Source organism: Saimiri boliviensis, chromosome X (genome assembly GCF_048565385.1).
Source record: "Saimiri boliviensis isolate mSaiBol1 chromosome X, mSaiBol1.pri, whole genome shotgun sequence".
In the NCBI taxonomy this organism is placed as follows: Eukaryota; Metazoa; Chordata; class Mammalia; order Primates; family Cebidae; genus Saimiri; species Saimiri boliviensis.
The window spans coordinates 103,450,958-103,465,808 of NC_133470.1; the positions used below are offsets into that span (position 1 = coordinate 103,450,958).

At 41.1% G+C, this 14,851-nt stretch overlaps 1 protein-coding gene across 1 annotated transcript in view; it reads left to right on the plus strand.

Annotated features, from left to right (window-relative positions):
• Positions 1-14,851, plus strand: part of GPC3 (glypican 3) — a 465,288-nt gene that overhangs the window by 405,801 nt on the left and 44,636 nt on the right. The gene's annotated exons all lie outside the window — the stretch shown is intronic.

Genomic DNA, 14,851 nt, shown 5'->3' on the forward strand with positions numbered 1-14,851 from the left:
ATAAAGACAAGAGTGGTAGGGCATAGTGATTCATGCTTATAATCCCAGAACTTTAGGAGGCTGAAGTGGGAGGATCACTTGAGCCCAGGAGTTCCAGACAAGTCTGGGCAACATGATGAAATCCCATCTCTACAAAAATACAAAAATTAGCAGGATGTGGTGGCATACCTATTGTCCCAGCTACTTGGGAGGATCGCCTGAGTCCAGGAGGCAGTGATTGTGGTGAGCTGAGATTGTGCTACTGTGCTCCAGCCTGGGAGACAGAGCCAGACTCTGTCTCAATAAAAATAAAATAAAATAAAAAATAAACAAGAGCAATAGAAAAAAAGTAACATAGTACTGCTGGGATCAAGGAGGCAAAACAACAACAAAAAATTCCTCACATTTCTATTCCATATCACAGTTTAGAGTACTTTCATATGGGTAGGTGTTCTTCGACTTTACAGATAATGAAACCAGGGCTCAGAGAAGAAATGAGATTGCTCTAAATGGAAGAACTGGAAATCTACCTCAGGTCTTGAGACTTCCAGTGCCATTTTGTTTCCTCTGTGGTGCACAGCCATAGCCTTCTTCTTAAAACCCTATCATCCACAGCCTCTGAGATGCTAAATGCTCCTATTTCTCTGGCAGCCTCTTTCCTTCTTAGTTCTTCTTCCTAATCTTACCTGAAACTGGCTATTATCTGGATGTCCCTTCTTAAGCCTCTGTCTTTTATCTCTTCTCCAAAGAGAATGTAGATCTTATCTATTCCCCATCTTTCAACTTTTTTTTTTTTTTTTTCCTTTTGAGATAGGGTCTCCCTCTGTTCCCCAGGCTGGAGTGCAATGGTGCATTCACAGCTTACTGCAGTCTCGAACTTCTGGGCTCAAGTGATCCTCTCACTTCAGCTTCCCAAAGTGCTGGGATTATAGGTATGACCCACCGTGGCTGGGCTCAATGTTTTTTTATGATTTGTTTATTTATTTTTTATTAGAATAAAAAGAATCTAACATGGAATCTGGCCTCTTAACAAACTTAAGTGTACAGTACGATATTGTTAATTATATGCACATTATTGTTCCACAGATCTCTAGAACTTTTTCATCTTGTGTGACTAAAACTCTATGTCCATTGAGCAGCAACTCGTCATTTCTCCCTCCCCCAGCCCTTAGCAACTATCGTTTTACTTTCTGCTTCTGTGACTACTTTAGATACTGCATATAGGATGGAGTAATGCAGTATTTGTCCTTCTGTGACTGGTTTGTTTCACTTAGCATAATTTTCTCAAAGTTCATCCATGTTGTAGAATGTGACAAGATTTTCTTCTTTTTTGAGACTGAGTAATATTCCATTGTATGTATGTACCACAATTGCTTTATCCATTCATACATCAGTGGGCATGTAGATTGCTTCCAGCTCTTGGCTGTTGTGGATAATCCTACAGTGAACATTCCTTAACTATTATAATGCTTTGGGAACTAACTTACATAAAGTCATTACCACGAGTCTCAACTGCTTTCCCGAGCTACCATCCCACATCTCCAGCTGCTTATTAATCATTTCTGACTTCACCATCACCACCCCCAACGTGATGTGTCACAAGTCAGATCTGTCAACTGACCATCATTCTCTTGATCACTGAGGCTTAAACCTAAAGCCATCTTTTCTTCTTTCTTTTCCCTTGCCCTTATATGCAATTAGGCCCCCAATCCCTGCCAATTCTTTCTTTGTAATTTATTCTGCTTCTGTTAATCCTTCCTTTCTTTTCCCCCTTCACACCCTCCTGCACATACTATTACAGTCACATCCTAAGCGGTCTCCAGGCTTCTAGGCCTAGGCAGGAGTATTGAGAGCCTTAGGCTAGTAGATTAGAAGACAAAGAATTTGAGACCCAGGCGGAAGATTCCATCAGATTCATCTTGCATAGCTACCTGGTTAATCTTTCAAAGACATCTCATACTTTCTCCATAGCTCAGCTGCCTCCATGCTGTTTTCATTGCCTTGAGGATAAGGCTAAGACTCCTTAGCAAAGTTCTGAGGGTCTACTGGTCTAGCCTAAACTGCCCTTCTGGCTTCATTTCCCACCACTAACCCAATAATAACACTCCACTTTGGCAAGAACAGCCATATTCATACCCTGTGAACCCCATAAACATACTGTTCTTGTTTCTATTTTGACACCACCACCCATGTTTATTTCTCTTTTTTAAAAAAACCTTTTGTGTGTGTGTGTTGGGGGGGAACAGAGTCTCGCTGTGTTGCCCAGGCTGGAGTGCAGTGGCACAATCTCAGCTCACTGTAACCTCAGCCTGCGTCAGCTTCTAAAAAGTGGAGATACAGCAAACTAGCACAGGAACAGAAAACCAAACACCACATGTTCTCACCCACAAGTGGGAGCCAAACAGTGAGAACACATGGACACAGGGAGGGGAACAACACATGCCGGGCCTGTCAGGTAGGGGACTGAGGGAGGGAGAGTATCAGGATCAAGAGCTAATGCATGCTGGGCTTAATGCCTATGTGATGGGTTGATAGGTGTAGCAAACCACCATGCCACATGTTTACCTATGTAACAAACCTGCATGTCCTTCGCATGTATCCCAGAACTTAAAATAATATATATATATGTTATATATATTTAAATGGAGATAATAATAGTTCTTGTTTCATAGAGTTGTGGGGATTAAATAAAATCATTCTTGCAAAGCATTTGGCATAGTGCCTGGTACCTAGTAGGCACTCAAAATGATATTAAAGCTACTTGGTTGCTGACCTGTGAGAGCTCAAAGAGCCTGTAGATGTAGATTAGAATTGTCTTAGGTTTGTTTGTTTGTTTGTTTGTTTTAGACCCATGAAAGACAGTTATAACCAAGTAACCAACATTCAGCAACAATATCCTCTTAACCCTTGCTACTCCATGTGGGGTCCATGGACCAGAAGTAGCTTTCAAGTAGTGTTATCTGGGAACTTATTAGAAATGTGGAATCTCAGGTGCTACCTCAAGACCTATTCATCAGATAGCCATTTTAGCAAGACCTTGGATGATTTGTTTGCAGTCCTTATTACCTTCTTCTTTTTCTTTTCTTTTTTTTTTTTTTTTTTTTTGAGACAGGGTCTCACTTTGTTGTTCAGGCTGGAGAGCAATGGTGCAATCAGAGCTCACTGCAGTCTTGAACTCCTAGGCTCAAGTGATCAGAGTAGCTGAGACTACAGCCACACGCCACCATGGCTGGCTAATTATCTTATGTTTTATAGAGATAGTGTCTTGCTTTCTTGCCCAGGCTGGTCTTGAACTTGAACTCCTAGGCTCAAGCAGTCCTCCTGCCTCAGCCTCCCAAAGTGCTAGGATTACAGGAATAAGCCATTGTGCTCAGCCCCTTACCATATTCAAATTGAGAGCTTGTGTCCTTTTAGATTTAATACTTCAAGTATCTAAGAAGCCACTAAACTACCCAACAATTAGCTAAGTGTACTCTAAGAAGTGTAAGAGAGGTTCAAGGCCCAGTCATCCATGCGATCGATTAGGACACTTGGGTCCTTGAGCAAGTTATTTAGCTGCTCCGAGCCTCATTTCCCCATTTGTAAAATGGGCATAATCACCCTTGCCTTGACTACTTCAATGAGTTACTGTGAAAATCAAATATGATAATGACTGGGAAAGTGCTTTTTAACCTGCTAAGCTTTACAAATATTTAAAGCAATCATAAGATGATTATTATTATTAGTCTAAAAATCTCTGGAAGCCCTTTAGTTTTCTCAGCATCTCTAGTTCATGTATTTTCTGCAAAGAATAGATTTTGCCCATGAGTCTGAACACCCATGTATAGACTTTTCTCCAAAAACAGATCTTCATTCATGAAGGACCTGGTGTAATAAGCTCTCTTTTTGCCAGGCTGCCATCCACAGTGTTCCTAGTTAATGGCTTTCTCAAAGCCCTTCTTGTAAGCCGTCTGGGAAGCTGGCCACTCCCAGTGCTTCGGCTGGGGCAGATCCCTGAGAAACTTTGCAGGCTCTGGCCAGGTGTCCCAGGTTAGTATGTGATGACTAAGCAGCTTGAGCATCTGCCTCCTCTCTACCATGTTTCCACTCTTGCCTGCACAGAAACACACATGCATACACACATATCTGCTATTGGAAACAAAACTGGAACATAGAAAAAGGAACCTCCAGCAAGAAACGGCCATCTCAGAGACATCTGCATTAACATTCCTCATCCTTCCTTGTCCTCCCTGGACCTTTTCTTGCTCCAGCCTACATTGCTCTGTGGGTGCAGCCAGGACGTTCTAGTGAACCTAATGCCTTTATAACTGCAAGTCTCAGAACAAAAAGATGATTTTTCTCTCAAGCTGGGCTAAAGACAGGGCAAAATGATGAATAAAGAAAGTGGAAATAGACTATAGAAGATAGAAACATTCCTCGTTGCTAAATGGGAGTAAGAGGGGCTTGAGCTGGTTGGTGGTGGGCTGGGGAGTAGAGTTCAGGAAACACATCTTGGGTTTAGGGCTTAAACTGACTGTATTAGTCTGTTCTCATGCTGCTAATAAAGGCATGCGAGAGACTGGGTAATTTATAAAGGAAAGAGGTTTAATGGACTCACAGTTCCACATGGCTGGGGAAGACACAATCATGGCAGAAGAGAAAGGAAGAGCAAAGGTGTATCTTACATGGCAGTGGGCAAGAGAGAATGAGAGTCACGCAAAAGCGGAAACCCCTTATAAAACCACCAGATCTCATGAGATTTATTCACTACCACAAGAACAGTATGGGAGAAACAACCCCCCAGATTCAGTTACCTCCCACAGGGTCCCTCCCACAACACGTGGGAGTTATGAGAGCTAGAATTCTAGATGAGATTTGGGTGAGGACACAGCCAAACTATATCACCAATATTAAAAGCGAATGGCTATTTATCGCCCTTGGTAAACAGGTATTTCTTATAGAAATGCTTCCTTTCAAGAAACTTTCAGTCTCTCAGATATCAGTGTGGGGACTGGAAAGAGGAAACCTGCCACTTGTTACTTGGCAGGGGGTGACTGGTCCCTTTGCCATTCTTCTGTTGCCATCTCCAAGTACTATGGGGAAAAACAGTGGTCTGCCCCTGGGTGGTCGCTTCCAACCAGCAGTACTGTGGAGGAAGCCTTTACAATTTCACAGCTGTGAGCCCCATTTAGGGTAATATTATTAGTATTATTTAGTATCATTGGATTATAACTTATTATTTTAGCAATCTGTGGCATATATTAGTCACCTTATAATCTGAAAGCAAAATAACGATGACCTCAAGTAAAATAGCAATTAGGAAATATTTTCATAAGCCAGTGATTTTTATTTATTTATTCCTTATTTATTATTTTTTTTTGTACTGGATCAAGTGTAACCTTACAGTTCTACTCCTAACAAGCTTGTGCACATAGGAAAGGTGAAGGACACTTCAATAGCTTAAGTGTTCTTCTAAAGTGTCAAGTCAAACGTCCATAAACAGGCTGGTAGTCATTTTGTATTAATAAATTCATTAATAGAGTGGTCTGGTGAAAAGGGCCACTGGAACTTTATGATAGGCCTATTAATGATTTAGAACAAATAATGTTGCCTGCTGAAAAATGAGTAGAAAGCTTACAGGAAAATGAAATGTCCTGGAATTTTTTCTTTCTTTCTTTTTTTTAATGGGAAAGTTGTTGAGTCCTGTGCAGAGCATGGAATACATTAGATACAGTAATACATCTATTTATACTACCCTGTTGATAACAAGTCCAGGAATAAATTATGGCAGTTTTAACAAAACGTGTTTTATAGTTTGAGTAACCCAGTTCTACTTCCTTTGTGCTCTTTGGAAATGTGCCATTCAGATCTTTGTCACGAAAGTTGTAGACTGCTTCCTGATAAGTAATCCACCCCTGGAACTCTCAGGCAAGATCTTAAAGTGACTCCCTCTAAACTTATTTCTTGGGATATCAGTCCCTCCAACATGTAACCTCTGTGCAAGGGATCCCATGTCATCCACTAGTAGGTAGATCCCATCTGTTGGGCAAATGGGACACCTTCTTACTCTTAGACTGTTGAAGTTTGAGATGTAAAGGGAAGGGCATCACTTCTACAGAGTCGGACAAACTGGGTCCCAGTTCTGTGTCTACCACTTCCCAATGTTGTGGCCTTGGACAAAGTCACTCAGTTCCTCTGAGCCTCAGTCTTCTCACTTGCAAAACTGATGGAAAATATTTCCTGACCTACTCACTTCATAAGCTGTTGAATGAAACGCATGAGATAATGGATATAACATACTTTATATAACTCTATATAACTTTTCTACTTTAAAGCATCATACCCATTTGGGGTAATATTAATATTGTTCAGGGTTATAATCTAAATTATCATTTTAGCTAAAGGCTTTTGGCAAATAAAACTAAGTTCCAAATGTCTAGCCAATAGTTTTCACTACAAATGTGCTACTGTTACATACTGTGGGTGGCAATATACACTAGTATAGCCACTATAAAGAACAGTGTGGAGATTCCTCAAAAAACTACAAATAGAACAACCATATGATCCAGCAATCCCACTACTGGGCATTTACTCAGAGGAAAGGAAACCAGTATATTGAAGAGATATCTGCACTCCCATGTTTAGGGCAACACTATTCACAATGGCCAAAATATGGAATCAACCTTGGTTTCCAACAATAGATGAATGCATAAAGAAAATATGGTGTATATATACACCATAGAATACTATTCAGCCATAAAAAAGAAGGAAATCCTGTCATTCCAGGCAATGTGAATGGAACTGGAGGACATTGTGTTAAGTGAAATAAGCTGGTAACAAAAAGTTAAACACCACATGTTCTCATTCATATATGGAAACTAAAAAAGGTTGGTCTCATAGAAGTCAAAAGTAGAACAGAGGTGGGGTAGGGAGAGATATGTCAAAGGACACAAAATTGCAGCCAGATAAGAGGACTAAGTCTGGTGTTCTAGAACCACCGTAGAATGACTATAGTTAACAATAATACAGAGTTTCTAATAGCTGAAAGATTATTGAATGTTCCCAGCATAAAGAAATGATACATGTTTGAGGTGATGGATATGCTAATTACCCTGATCTGATCAGTATACAGTATATGTATCAAAACATCACTATGTACCTCATAAATATGTACAATTATCACATGTCAGTTAAAAATAAAAAAAAGAAGGAATCTGAAAAAAAAGACGTTCTTCATCATCTCCATCCCCAAAGGTGGTATTTTTAATTACTCATTAACTTGTTTTTAGCCTAGGGTGGTTTGAAGTGAGAAGGTATTTGAACAATGACAAATATGTCTACTGAGTTGTACAAATAACCACATAGTCACAACAGTAGTAGTCACCTACATCTTGAAAGAATCACAGCTAGTTATGTTTTATTTTCTTTGTTGCTAGTGGGGCGGTAAGGGCACGGGTGGACAACGAGTTGGGGAGGGTCAAGAAAGGGCCCCTGATTTTTTTCCATTCTATCTCGCTCTGAGCTACAAGCAATCTGCTGTCATGTTTTGATCTTTTCTTTTAGAGATCAAATGTCATAGGGAAGCTGAAGGAAGCAAAGCTCACTATAATAGAACTTTTCACACAGATACAGACCAGGTGGTTCTTGCTAATCAATTGACGAGACAGCCAATCCCAGCTCACCCTAGAGCTTTGTGAAGCTCCCGGGGCTCACAAAGAGGGACTTAGATGTGACCTTTAGCAGTGATATTACCTGCCAATTGAGTAGGTATACCAAGAAAGAGGCTTTCCCCATGCTTTAATGTTGGCTAGGGAATTACTATAGGTAATCTGGTGATAGATGAGAATGAGAAAAGGTTAAAACTTCCCATAAAGTTATCATAACTCAGGATACCTTAGGGAGTTTGTTTCTTATTTGGAAGGACATATCCTGAGATTTGCTTTTCTAGGTGTGCTGCCCTGTGATACTTTCCCATCTGAGCCATTGGGCTTTAAGGCTTTTTATCAGGAGTAATGCTGTAAAAGGTATACTTGCTGGCAGGTCTTACATGTAAGTATTAGGGATATTGTGAGCAATTTAGTGCCATTGTATTATATTTTCTAATCAAACTTCAAATTAAGAAGAAACTGTTGAACAGATGAATTTGACTAAGTGGTGCAACTCATTTTCTCTGGATAGAAGCCATGTTGGCCAGTTTCATGACAGCCTCAACTAAAATGTGGTAATTTAGCCAAGTATTGGTAGAAAGGAAAGGGGTGGAGAGGCTCAACATTCAGCTGGTGGGAAACTAGAGAAGGATCCAGCAGGAAAGTGGCAAGCCTGAAGCCTCTCGATGAGCTGCCAAACAAGCAATCCCTGTAGGATAACATCCCTGAGGGATCTGGGAGAACAGACTTCCATGCCAGAAAATGGGAAGTGCTTCCCTGCAACAAGAAATAGCATAGCAGAAAGAGAAATGTGGAGAAGTCTAATTAAACCTGTGCTCTTGTCCAAAGTTTTTGTGATAAACAATGATCTCCTAGGGGGTTCAAATCAGAAAGGAGGAACAGTGAGCCTGCAGAGTGATACAGAAGCTGAAATGTCTTGTGTGGATAGACCTAGTGGTTGCAGGTAGAAATCAGAAATCAAGTGAAGGCTGAGGTCCTGCTCGGAGAGGAGGAGGGATGTGGAGCCAGCCAATGCCCTGCAATCGTTGACTTTCCGTAAGGCCCCTTAAACTGTGCACGTGTGCATGCATGTGCTGTCAGATCTCTCTAATTCAGACAGTGCTGTCCTCTAGCTTTTTCTAACATGGCAAAAAGAACAAAGATGCAGCCATCACCTCCCTTCTTTCTGGTATTTGCCTGTGTCAGATACAAGGAGATTTCCCACTCGCACTGGTAGGAACCAAGTTACTGGCAAGTTTTTGTGTGGTTAAAATTTCTGAAGAGAAACCTTCTTAAAAATATTACCTGTATACACATCTGCCTAAAAGATGTTTAATGATTCTTATCATTTCAAGACCAAATATACTTGCTGAGTTTTTTTAAAGTGACTTTTAGTCTTTTTTTGTTTTTGTTTTTTTTACAATCCTAATGTGAATGGCTGATGGTAAATAAGCTAAGGTGAGAACACAAGCACCAGCACAGACAGAATCTGTTACTTTGTATCTCACTTGTGGACTGAAGCAGTAATATAATTATCAAGTAAATAAAAATGTAATAGAAGGCCAGGCACAGTAGCTCACACCTGTAATCCCAGCAGTTTGGGAGGCCAAGCGGGGTGGATTGCTTGAGCCTAGGAGTTCAAGACCAGCCTGAGCAACATGGTGAAACCCCATCTCTACAAAAAATCCAAAGCTTATCCGGGCATGGTGGCATGCACCTGTTGTCCCATCTACTCGAGAGAGTGAGGCATGAGAATCGCTTGAACCAACCTGGGAGGTGGAGGTTGCAGTGAGCCGAGATCGCACCACTGCACTCTAGCCTGGGCGATAGAGTGAAAATCTGTTTTAAAAAGAAAGAACAGGCTGGACACAGTGGCTCATGCCTGTAATCCCAGCACTTCGGGAGGCCGAGTCAGGAGGATCACCTGAGGTTGGAGTTCAAGACCATCCTGACCAATGTGGAGAAACCCTGTCTCTACTAAAAATACAAAATTATCCAGGTGTGGTGGTGTGTGCCTGTAATCCCAGCTACTTGGGAGGCTGAGGCAGGAGAATCGCTAAAACCTGGGAGGCAGAGGTTGCTGTGAGCTGAGATCGCACCACTGCACTCCATTTTGGGCAACAAGAGCAAAACTCTATCAGGACAGAGAGAGAGAGAGAGAATAAAGAAAACAAAAAATGGAGTAGAGGCTATTCTACAAATTCAGGTACCTCAGGACAGTCAAGGTTAGAGCAGGGGGAAATCTCATGAGCACCTTCAGGATAAGCTTCAGAGGAGAGTGGTTTCTCCAAAAATACTTGCTTTTGACTCCTTGGAGAGTCAAAAGCAAGTATTTTTCATCCTGTGCATACACTTCCCAGTTCTCAATCACCTATTCTCCTTCCTTCCATGCTGCTCAGTAACTCTCACTTAGTAGGTATTTAGTGAATATTCAGTTATGGACTTGTAATGTTACTTTTCACATTTTCTTCCTTTGGTCCCATAGTCGGTAGGGCAACAGTATGCTTCACCTTCACTGAATCTTAAACTAGCTTCCTCAAAGTACCCTTCAACTTTGCTTGAACCCAGGAAGTAGAGGTTGCAGTAAGCTGAGATAGCACCAGCAGCCGTAAGTGTGCAAAGGGATCTGAGAGACCAGGGGCAGTGGCTCATGCCTGTAATCCCAGCACTTTGGGAGACTGAAGTTGGTGGGATCATGAGGTCCAGAGATCAAGACCATCCTGGCCAACATGGTGAAACCCTGTCTCTACTAAAAATACAAAAATACGAAAAGTTAGCTGGGCATGGTGGCGCACACCTCTAGTCCCAGCTACTCAGGAGAGTGAGGCAGGAGGATTGCTTAAACCTGGCAGGCGGAAGTTGCAGTGAGCCGAGATCGTACCCCTGCACTCCAATCTAGTGACAGAGCGAGACTCCATAAAAAAAAAAAAAAAAAAAAAGAGAGAGAGAGAGCGAGAGAGAGATCTGAGATCCCTGTTCCAGTCAACACAGGAGTAAGTTTCAGCTGAGTGGGGGAAGGCACAGTATGTGAGACATAGGGTGTTTGTAGCCTCCTTTGAATCTTGAGAGAGACAGATGGGGAAGATTCTGCACACAGGGATAGTGGGAGGATGGAGGATGGTGAAAAGAAGTAACAGTGTTCAGTCTACATGAGAGAAAAATTAGGAAGATATGAATGTTGTCTTCTAATAGTAAGAGGTCTTGCATATGGAAGAGGAGAGTAGATCTGGAGCCAATGCATGACATTTACAAGGAGACATGTTTTGGCTAACAGAAAGATGAACTATCTCTTTGAGCTATTTCTCAATTGACTGGATTGCTCTGAGAAACAATTAGCTTCCTGACTTTGAAAGTATTTGAGCAGAGAATAAATAAGCATATCAGGCCAGGTACAGTGGCTCACACGTGTAATCCCAGCACTTTGGGAGGCCGAGGCAGGCAGATCACTTGAGGCCAAGAGTTTGACACCAGCCTGGCTAACATGGCAATATCCGATCTCTACTGAAAATACAAAAATTAGCCGGGCGTGGTGGCACACATCTGTAATCCAAGCTACTCAGGATGCTAAGGTGGGAGAATTGCTTGAACCCGGGAGGCAGAGGTTGCAGTGAACTGAGATAGCACCATTGCCCTCCAGCCTGGGCAACAGAGTGAGAATGCATCTCAAAAAAATAATAAATAAATAAATAAGCATATGTAAGAAATATTGGCTGGAGATAGATACCTACATCATGGACTTTTGACTTCCAGGGTCCTGAATAGCTCTGAGGGGCTAAAATTTTATGATGTAAACATGTAAATAGAACAAAAAAGAATCAACATGCTTGAGCAAACCAATGAGGCCATTTTTCAGGCTGGTGGAAAGAAACAGGAGTGGAGAAGAGACTCTTTCTGGTTGTTTGTCTATGAGCACATGTCACTAATTATGAGTTTCTGTAACTGTTTTCCTAAGTAAGCGGATCCTTACGAATGGCAGAGACTTTTCCAGGGAGCAGTTCTTTTCAACATCTTCTGTCATTCACAGCCTCCAGATTTGTTTTGCCACTACAAGAATCCAGTTCTCATTTTTCCCCAATTATTTCCAGGCTTGCGGTCATCCTGCCCCATGTTAGAAAAGCAAACCTGGGATAAAGCCCTTCCCCTGGCAACAGGCATTAGCGCTGATGGCTGTATCGTCAATATCAAGTTTGTCTAGTTCACACTCATCCCCTGTACCACTCTCTCCCTTCCGAATCTGGCCATACAGAATAGCAGAATAGACCAGTGCATCTCAAGTTATCTATGGTGAAGGACCCAGGGTTGTTTTTTTTTCCAATCCTCCCAAATCTGTCATGGACCAGTATCTTCGTAGAAAATAATAAAACTAAATTACCAGAAAAAGAAAATGTCCCCCCCCCAAAAAAAAAAGCTACAAAATACAAGCCACGCTTTTTAATTATGAGATTCAGCAGACCTAAAAATCTGTCAAATTGCTATGAAAGTTTCAAAGTGCTTACTTTCAAAGTCTGTACTTGTCTTCTTACAGATTAGCAATAAATAGCAGAGCAGTAGCCCACACTTTGAGTAGGGAGGTGAAGCCTGCTCTGTGTGTCTCTGCCTTGTATTCTTCCTCACCTTGGATCTCATGGTGGGAAACACTCAAAAGCAGTCTAAATGGGGTGAGGGCAGTGGTGCACTAGAGCTGGCTTGCACTGACTCAGGAGAGCCAATTGTTAAATTTTTAGAATTCCTATGAGCCAGTTAAACATAGTCATTACTAAAAATTAAATTATACAAATTTACAATGAAATAATTCTATTAAACAAAAATAACACTGAAGACTGATCATATCCTAATTATTTTATTGCATTTTATAATTCTCTATACTCGAGGTTATATGTCTATTGTGTGTGTGTGTGTGATAGAAATAATATATACCCTTGCAATTTTGTGTTGTGTGGTCACATTGGTAGCTTGAAGCTGGCCATGATAGAAATATTTACACCACAGAAATCAGGAAGAAACTACAAATCAGGGCTTGATTTATTTTTTTTGTTGATTGTCTAGACTCTAGGCTTAAGAAAATGATAGGAGAAAATGTTAATAACACAGAATAAACTTAAAATCATGTTGTCTCTGTAGCTGTTACATTCTGAATAGCACAAAACAATTGAAGAAATATTCTTCCAGTGTTTGAAAACTATTATCCAATTCAGTAAAGAAGTTGCTCCTATCACTGATGGAGTGAAGTTCTAACTTCATTGGCGTTGGAACACTAATTATAATACTGTCATTTCGCTTTTGTGTTGCCTCTTAGTGTATTACAATATATCAACCAGTATTCTTGTAGGAACTACACTTGCTCATCAATCATGAGCCTAGTTTGGCTCCAGTTGTAAGAGCCTGAACAAAGTCAATGAAAGCATTCTTTGAGAACTAATTGGCTAAAGAGAATTTATAATGAAGAGTATTTTATATTTTTATCTGTAAATTGTAAGGTACTACACATCCTTTATTCCTATAAAATTAAAAATAACCTGACAGCATACTTCCTTTTTTGAGAGCCAGTTGTTAAATATTTACCAGCTCACCAGTGGGTAAGACAATACATTTAGAGGGTTTATTTTCCTTCCTTTATCCTTAAAGTTTCTAAGCTTAAATCAATAGCTCTTGCCACCATGAGTGAGAGAAAATTTCTGTCCTCCAAAGTTATACTGGCAAATTAAAGAGCCCCTCATTTTCACTGATACTGACTTCTAGGAATCCCAAACTTGGAAACTTTCTTGATTTGGATCTGTAACATCCATAAACTTTTTTCTTCAAAACTTCTTATTTCCAGTTGAGGTTCGGGGGCTCCCTCTGAAATCTCTCTGCTAACCAATGGAAATCTCATCAGTCCTATCCCAAACCTGGATGATAGTCTTGCAGGCCAGCTCACTGGAGCACCCAGGCAAGGACCACTTTTAAAGTTCAGCCTCTTTATAGCAGATGGCATTAAGACAATGTATACCGGGTGCCGGTATTAGCCTTGGTTTCATAGAGTTCGAGTGGAATTCCTAATATCAGGTTACATTTTGTGGGCTTGGTAATCATTTTTTGAACCACCGACCATATGGGCAGAGGTTGGGAGGAAAGCTAAATTTGGAACACACTCCCACTCTCCTGTTCAGCATTTCTTTCTTGTTTGTGCAGGGAGGCAACATATTACTCATATTCACATACAACACCAACTGCTACAGGACTAAGAAATGAGATTCTCCCAAAATGTGGTCGGATCACTGTAGATTTTCTATACAAATATGTAGCAGTTCAGTAGGAACGTCTGCGCTCTGCTTCTGCAGATGTCAGAACTTGTCTGTGACACACAGCACTTGAAGACTAAATCGATAATGAAAAGGAACCCAGGGATTTCATGTCTGTGGGTTCATAAATTCTTTATAATTTTTAGTCCGCATTCAGAGATAGCATCTTTCTGCACTGACATCTTTTTGATAAAGGCATTTTGGAACATGGAGCCATGAGTGTCTCTCCATTTCGTTTTTCTTGTTCTAGGTTCCCTTCTCCCCACATGCCACATCATATGGAACCATAGCTGGAACAAGGAAGATGGGTATTTTGGGGAAACAACAATAATGCTTTGGGCAGTATCTGTGGAAATCATGCACATTTCTTTCAGCTCTAGGGCTTTCTAAACCTGAATACACAAGCTGTACTTTAGCCTAAAGCAGCTAAAGGTCAGTGTCTCCAAGGGGTTTAGAAACAGGTTCAACTTAAGGAATGAAAGTTAATCTTCTTTCTTTTAAGGAGAGGTTGTAGTCTTCTCACCACTAGCCAGCTTGGAGTCATGAGGGCATTCTCCTTGCTGTCCCTAGATTCCCGGCATGAATGAAGAGTAGTGAAACCCAATCCCATAGCTCATCCTTTCCTACTCTGGCCCCTATGTACATCTCCAATCTTCTCTCTCTCTAACCCGTACTCCATCCTATGCTCCAACTACCTTAAAGTTTTCACTGTTACCAAACTTGCCGTTCTGTTCCTTCAGGCCTGCCTATGCCTTTGTAAAGTCTTGTATCTGTAATATACATTAAAACACTTAGCTCAGTGCCCATGCCTTGGTAGGTTTGCATAAATAGTGGCTGTTAATATTCTGTACCTGCTGACCTGTTAGTCCATAATTGTTTCCCTTTCTGTACCTTTAAAACTCAGTTCAGGCCAGGTGTGGTGGCTGCCTTCTGTAAACCCAGCACTATGGGAGGCTGAGGTGGGAG